Source organism: Paramormyrops kingsleyae, chromosome 4 (genome assembly GCF_048594095.1).
Source record: "Paramormyrops kingsleyae isolate MSU_618 chromosome 4, PKINGS_0.4, whole genome shotgun sequence".
In the NCBI taxonomy this organism is placed as follows: Eukaryota; Metazoa; Chordata; class Actinopteri; order Osteoglossiformes; family Mormyridae; genus Paramormyrops; species Paramormyrops kingsleyae.
In genome coordinates, this window is record NC_132800.1 from 39,105,382 (window position 1) to 39,113,656 (window position 8,275).

The 8,275-nt window shown below is 44.7% G+C and overlaps 1 long non-coding RNA gene across 1 annotated transcript; it reads right to left on the reverse strand.

The window, feature by feature from the left end:
• Positions 1-467: 467 nt before the first annotated feature.
• LOC140589055 (uncharacterized) lies at positions 468-7,817 on the reverse strand. Its single transcript, XR_011990246.1, has 3 exons — positions 7,733-7,817; positions 7,461-7,531; positions 468-661 (listed from the first exon to the last, which is right to left on the reverse strand). It is a non-coding gene; the product is annotated as an uncharacterized lncRNA (long non-coding RNA).
• Positions 7,818-8,275: the final 458 nt, after the last annotated feature.

The window sequence follows — 8,275 nt, forward strand, 5'->3', positions numbered from 1 at the left end:
ACTAAGCTAGCTGCTAAACGATCGTTTTTCGGCCAGAACCGCACGGGTGGAGTGGGGGGATGTGGATGTTTCACAGGTGTCTCCCAGTGGTGTAGGGTGGATCGACCTCTTTTCAGTTTAATTTCCACTGGAGATTCCTGCAGTGGAGCAGCCCTGGCTCCAGGGACAAAAAGCTCTGACAGAGTATGGTGCTAACATCAGACATCTGAATGATAACCGACATAACTGACTGATATTGCTGATATACTTATATTTGCCCTAAATCATCTTAACAAAAACATATAAGTAATAAATCAGTGTAAGTTCTAGTGTAAGAATACGAACAATGGGACTCCCATTGTGATGGGTTCCTGGTGAAATGTAAAACTAAAGACAGATGATAAACATCTAGGGACGTTTCCAGAGTAACTCTGAGAAGAGGCTTTTAAAAACATTCCTCTTCATCCTAGTAAGTAACCGTCGCCATCCTGGGTAAAAAACCAGACATTTTGTGCTTTCATACAATCCTGGATTGGCCTCATATTTACACAGGTGTGTTGATATTCAATATCCACACGGCTGGCGGATTGCAGGGCCTGCTGTTTTGGGGTCGGAAAGGATGGAGGGATAATCTGGGCTTAAGGGACCGTTGAATCTCAGTCTCTGTCATCACAAAATAAGTCTGAAAAAATGTGCAGAAAAAACACAAAATTATTAATTCATCTTGCAGTGATGATGGCGACACTTCAAAGTGATATAAAACATCTAAATGTTAGTGGTTCAGGCCTTAATTAGGCCTTAGTATACCATAGTACCCCATAGTACATTGAAATATACCATAGTACACAGTACCTTCCCCAAGTACATAGTAGTACACAGGATCAAGGATCATCCTGGTACACAGTAGTACACTGTACTACACCCTAGTACACTGAGAAACACCATAGTTCGTTGTAATACATCATAGTACACAGTAGCACATGGAGTAAACCCTATAACTCTGAAGTACACTGTAGTACACCATAGTACGCTGACAGACTGGCATCCCATGCAAGGATAAAGCATTGCATTATTGCCCCAAACCCACAGAATAACAGGTCCTTTATAGGATAGAATCACACCCTTGAGAGGGAGGCCAGACTCTCAGGCTAAACCGGGTTTAAAAAGCAGTAAAAAGGCCTGTAAAGTTACAGTTAGGTGCGATTATCAGGCTGGGATGTTCAACAGCACTGGGCTTCTGATCAAGGGTTTTATCTTTATAAGTAAAAGAACAGGAAATGTTCATAATGCTAAGTAGTGATGAGTAGATTGCCATCTGGGACAGATAGTCACAAGCCAGTTATGGCTTTGATTTTAGCAGAGAAGTTGCTGCAAAGAAGTACAGTAATGTGACCGCAGACCTTCAGGTCCAAATAGCCGGTGGCTAACAAACCATGAAGCCAGATTATCAGATCTGATTATTGGAGCATGAATGTCCTCAAGAGGCGAGGCTCCCCTTTAAATAAGCGGGCGAACTCTGCGTGAGGGCTGGGAGACTGGAAGTCCACCCAGGGACAGCCCACACATGGCCCACATCTGGACCAGATGACCAATGTCAAATGTAGACCTTCATTTGCCCTCTTTCCAAAGCTGCAAAGTCTTAGAGATCCTGTCCTCTGATGCACAAGGATGTAACAGTCAATACTGATATGAAAACACAATATTCACCTTGTCTTGTTATCGTGGACCTTGAAGAAGGTACAGCCAAGAGCCACTGAAGCCACGGTGGACCTAGAGGAACGAGCTGCGACCTTCCTGAGATCCACAGTGAAGCCATCGTGTTCACTCTAATCAGAGATCATGATCATCCTCGTTTCCATAGAAATGTGGGGCACCGACTGACTCAGTTTTAAGCTAACCACATGACCCGTCTTTAGATTCCTCTTCAGCAGAGTAGCACTGGTTGGTGCTCTTTGCTTCTCTCTGATGATAAGACATCTGAATCTCTGTCATACTGTTCTCTCATGCTCCACCCTGCTCACCAGCAGTGCTGCTCACATACTAAAGTATCTCATCATGAATCTCTTCTGCTTTCTGCAGTATTTACCACCCTGATATCCATCCCTGTATCTCAGTACTTTTTATGGAATTTAAATATCTTGGCATCCGTTCCTGTCCTCAGTACTTTCACCAAGAATAACAGTGATGGTTAGTTTTTTTTCCCCCTCCTGCATGATGACAGCTGTCAGTTTCCCCCTGCAGGTAGAACTGAACTCATTCTGACCTTATCGCTGAAGTGCGAGAGGTGAAAAAGTCAATTTTAAGAGACCTCTTTCAGATTAATCATTAGACAGCACCTCATATAAATTTCACTGATTGAGTAACAGAATGGCACTTGTTCAATCATCTATCTCGCTATCTCTCTCTGTCTGTCTATCTCTCTGTCTGTTTCTCCATCTGTCTCTCCATCTATCTCTCTCTCTGTCTGTCTCTCCATCTGTCTCTCTGTGTATCTCTCTCTGTCTGTCTCTCTGCCTGTGTCTCTGTCTGTCGGTCTGTTTGCCTGTCTAACTCTCTGTCTCCCTGTATGTCTATCTGTCTGACTGTCTATCTGTCTGTCTGTCTCTCTGAATAAGGAGTAAAATTAAGCATGCATTTTGACATATAAAGGTGTGCAAGAAAGATTGAAATGAGCTGGAGATGAATTGAATATCCTGACAGCCAGATCTAACAGCCGGATCTAAAGCATAATTGAGCCATGTGATGGTGCTGTTATTGAAATCTGGCATTTAATCCCCCCCCCCCCTCCAAAATGTAAGAGAATAACAACAGCAAACAAAATCTAAGGCAGGGAAACCCTTTCACAAGGAGGAGTAGATATGTTGTCTGCAGATATAGCTTAGTTGTGACTCAAAATGGCAGAACCTCACAGAGATGTTCAGAGGACAGATCCATGAGGGAGAGGCACCTGGCACAGGGGACCTACAGCTGGACCTGTCCACGATCCAAGGTTCAATAGCGAGACCGGAATATTCATGGAATTACACTCAGCTATTCCCGGGCAACGGAAACTAGGAACAACCGTGGAAGTAATGAAAACTTCTGAACTTTTTTTTCTGGCACTCCAAGAAAAAGTCGTATGTAAATTTCCATAAATGCAAATAGATTGTTCTTTAAATACAAATAGATCATTAATTAGTCTGGGTCACAGGCAAATATTAAATCAAATGAACTTTTTAATGGTTTCTGTTTTTGGAATTGAAGTGAAGTCAAGAGTAAAGTGAATCGGGGATGAGTTTCCATTAAGCGGGGGCAGCTGATCTGGTGTCTGCTAGTCTGTTTACGAAAAGTTGGGAGACACTGGAGCAAAGGGGACCTCTACAGGCAGAAAAGCAAACTGCACAAACAAACAGAAAGCCGGAACGAAAAGCTGACAGCAAAGGAGCTGGACAAACAAGCGTGAGTGTGAGTATGTAACGGCAGATTGGCAGATTTAAGGCACATTAAGGCACTTGTTTTCTGGCACTTCTGGTTCAAAAGACAAAATGGAAATTTAAACTTCTGAGGGCCGTTAGGATACATATATTTTAAAGAACAAATAAACACAGCCTTAAGTAAAGAAAGTTTTTCATAATCATACTCTTATTCAATAATTATGTCATTTTAATAAGCGGGAAAGTTTATATAATGAAGAGTCCTTAAGAAAAAAAAATACAATATTGTTTTTTTTTTTTGAGAACAAACTGAACAAACTACATAATCAAAATTTGTATACATGTATACATATGTATATACATATATTATGAAAAGTTGAACTGTCATGCACAAATTGAAATGTAAATTAAAGTTCTTGTGTGCAAAGCCTGATCACTGAATGAAGGATCCAGAAAAGGCAGGATGCAAAAAGGTTTTAAAGCAAACCGATGTCGTGATTTTCAGGTTTAATGTGATCCTCAGCTCACCGTAAGTCAGCAGAATTTAAGTTTGAACTCTGTAACTGTTGTTAACACAAATTCTTGTACCCCTGAAATAAAGCCCCTGGGCGAGGTGCCAGTGCTGACCTTCACCAGCCCTTAGCACTGCCGTCCTTCATGTGAGACCGGTTTGGGCTCCAGCTGTAATGAATAGAAATCAGTGCAGAGTTTGGTGTCTGTTTCTCCATTGGTTGCTGCCTGGATAGATTTACACTGGTGTTGGGGTCCCTTATTAAAGGACGCCTACTCCGCAGAGGGGTTCCTCTCTGGCTGTGAGACCTTGCTGTCACTGTCGCAGGAGAACTTTCAGAGCCGTGATCCTGAGATAATGAGAAATCAGGAGCAAACTGGTTTAGTCCAGGATCCACGCAGGCTTCTGCTGAGGCTGATTCTGCTTCAGGTACAGATCTCGGTGTGTCACTGCACACTTAGGGCCACGGAAGACTGGGGATTGTTGTCAGGAGCACTGAGTGTTTGGAGAAGAACGTGCCAAGATCAAGGTGAAGGATTTAGGTGCTCTGAGCAGCGGCGATGCACAGCAGGTGGCTTTGGGGAGCTAAGGTCAGGGAGGCTCCGATCCAATCCAATCCTTGGGGACCCACAGACAGTCCATGTTTGTGGACTGCCTGAGAGGGAGTTGGGAGGGAGCAAAAATGTGGACTGTCTGTGGGTCCTGAGGACCGGGTTGGGAAACACTGCTCTAGGGGAAAGGCTGAGGGACATGCCGTCATACCTGGCCACGAAGACAATACAGCACATCCTTGCGTGTACTTGGACATTCCCCCACCTGTAAATGAAAGTTGTTTCCACCTCATATTCAGGCCGGCTGAGCTGTGTGAAAATTGATATTTCTGCCATATAATCATTTGAAAAAGAATTGCAGTTTAACTGTCCAATGGTAATAAAATTCATACCACTGGTTAGTGAAGCTGATCAAATTGGAGACTGAGAGCAAGCTTTCATGCTGAAGCTTTGAGAGTGGGCAGGCATTCACATTTCTGTAATTTCTGTTTGCCTTTAGCAGAATGGATGTGGCTCATGTCGCTGTGGTTTTGTGTCTGAGTTGTCCTGGCCTGCGTGCAGCAAGCTTTCTTATGAAAGCATGCTCTTCCTCTGCAACTGGACATGTCGTCTTCACCTCTAGTCAATGCGCGCAAGATCCATCCATCCATCCATCCATTGTCCAACCCGCTTATCCTACTGGGTCGCGGGGGGTCTGGAGCCCATCCCAGAAGCAACGGGCATGAGGCAGGGAACAACCCTGGATGGGGGGCCAGCCCATCGCAGGGCACACTCACACACCATTCACTCACACATGCACACCTAAGGGCAATCTAGCAACGCCATGCGTGCAAGATACATTCCTAAAAAATTTTTTTGTGTTTTTTTTTCTTTGAGGCTTTGTGCTGCCTCCCTGCATATTATTTCACAGCTAGACATGGTTCAGGGAGGACATCTCCAACTCCGTCCACAAGCCCAAGCGAAGCTGCAAGGTGGAGTAGGACCAGCTACAGAGAGTCTCCACCTGTAGCCCATCTCAGCTGCACCAGAGAGCAGGACACAGTCAGCGAGGTGGAGAAGGAGCAGCTGGATCTACACAGAGGAGGCTCAGATATCCTCGACAGAAAGCACTGGAAAACCTGCAGCTTTATCTCTAGAATTTAATGGGCCACAAAGGCTGTGTGTCGTTTCACATTGTCCTCCGATATCCCTGAGTATGTTGGACACCAAGCCTACGTCCTTCCCTACAGGAAAAAAACATCAGTTGCTCCAAAAAGATGATCATTAAAATATATCACACTCTCTCTTTGACCCAGTGCACTTTATCTGTACATTTTAACAGTGGAAACTGACAACTCCAATTCATTGAAACCACCTGCAGAAACTCATTGCTAGTCTAATCATGCAGTTATTAGGCAATCCTCTACAGTGGTCCAAACGTTGTCAAACATGTGATTCCAAACTGCTCATTAAGCTGAAACAGAGCTAGAGGTGCAGTCAGTGGTCATATTTCTGCCAGATGGATGAAATTCGTGCTGTGTGCTTGACTGCACTTTTAGAATGCAGAGCTTCGCCATTTTAATAAGCAGCATACTCCGTTTGTGAAATGAGGATTGTGCTAGTTTTTATGCTTGTAATTCCTCATGAAACGTTTGAAATATCACAGAGAGACAGAGAACAAACAGTGATGTCTGAGTGACAGAAAACACAAAGGGGTTATACTCTTCAAACTAGAATTTGGGACATTAGTCCAGAAATGAGACAGTCACAATTTTGCTGTCCACTCAGATTCAGTGCTAAACTTGCTTCATTCACAGGTCAAACCATCAGGCTGGATTTTCATGCTAGCTGCCAAACCGCACACCAATTCTGGATAGCTCAGATCTTTGAGAAGAGCATCAGACAAAAATATAACAAATGTTTTGGTGAAACTTTCTTTGGATGTCCCAGACATCTATATACCCTAAAAGACCCAGAATAAATATCACCATCAGAGAATTTAAGTTTGAAATGTTAAACACGCCTAGGTGGCTTTAGGGTAATGTTTTGATATCGCATCTAAACAGGTTATCGGCTGAAGCAGGGAGGCGTGGATGGAGTCAGTGTTTGTCTCTGTTTGCTCAGTACAGAAAAGCTCCTACAAAAGCTTCATCATAATGAAGTCGCTTTGGTCATTTCCTGCTGGACACCCATGAACATAAGAACTATACAAACGAGAGGAGGCCATCCGGCCCATAGAGCTTGCTTGGGGAGAACTTAACTAATAGCTCAGAGTTGTTAAAGTCTTATCTAGCTCTGATTTAAAGGAACCCAAGGATTCAGCTTGCACTACGTTTAACGGCATTTTGGTTTTCCTGGCTTCGGGGTAACTTGGTGAATCGGTCCGTGAACTGAGCGGCTGGGTCCGGGAAAGAGAATTACACAGCATGTTCAGATCACGTCCGTTGCTGGAAGTGCTGTCCTTCCGAGAAGCTGATTCATAACGTGAAGTTCAGACAATGGAGCCTTTCTGTGGACATTAACACTTAGGATGATATGAAGGCATAATTTTAGCAAGGATGTAGTGTATTTTATAGGTTATGAAAGGGAGACAGGGTTGTTCTCTGAAGTCTTCTGCATACATGGAAAAATGTAAGACTGGCTCTATTTATGTCTACTGGGTTTCCTCCCATTTGGCAGTTCTGTGGTGGGGCACAATGAGGCAGCATACTGACATGCCAACCTTCCGGCATAATCCAGGACAGCTCCTCACGCCTGCCGGACAGGAGCTTACGACGAGCAGAGTGAGACGGGATTCGGCTGGGAAACTCAGGTATGCTGGTTTTTGCCCTGGAATCACAGTGTCTTCCCAACCCCTCTTCCTGGGCCACGTTGCCATAAACAGAGCAGCTCCCGTGTCGCGAATAAATGCCACTTTTTAAATTTTATGTGACGTGAATGTTGCCAGAGACAATCTGCATTCGCTGGTGGATAAGTGGAGGGGGGAGAGCACGCTTGGCCAAATGGGACGGAGCCATGGAAACTCACCAGCATCTACAAGCCCGCTGGCGTCCATCGCTGCGGGTATAGCATCGCCATGGCGCCTGCTTAACCTCCTCCTTAAGGAAGGAGAGAGAGAGAGAGAGAGACGGCAGCTGAGAAAAGACACTTTTTCCACAGGTCTCCGTAACAGTGTCGTCAGCATGCGGTTGAGTGCTGAAGGAGGGAGCTTATTATGGGCTGTAGAACTCGTGACTCATTTGCTAGTCTTGAAGACATGTGTTTGCAGAATTCAGTTAAGCCGCAGTTGGTCTTTTTACCTGCTTCTGGCCCCCCGGGTCAGAAAGGATCCCACACCCCCTGCGTGAATGTCGGCATTCTGCAGATCTGATGTGAGCTCCGAATGTGCCAATGCCAGGGGACAGCGCTGGCATGGAACCATGTCATGACTCTCCGTGTCTCTGCTCTGACTCGCCTCACAGTCAAACGGGGTCGGTGTGTGTTTGTCAGACCTGGGAAATTCCGTTAACACTCGGACTCCAAAGATTCTGATCAAAATCTTTCGCGGTGAAATGAAGAAGCACAAGTAGGAATTCCAGCTGATAATCAGTGCAGTCGACACGTAAGAGTCTCTCTGGTTTTTATTATTGGTGTAAAACATGATTACTCGCTGCCGGTGGAAATGTCGGCTTCCTGCGCCCCTCTCTACAGGCCCTGAATCTGTTCTGGAAGCTTCCGCTGTAAGAAGACAGCCATAAATTTGCAGATATAAATAAACATTTTACAGATCTGTCTTATCCAGTAGGGACATGGAAGGGCGCCTCCTGCTTGAGACTCAGCGTATGACTGGTGTGTAGTGAGTA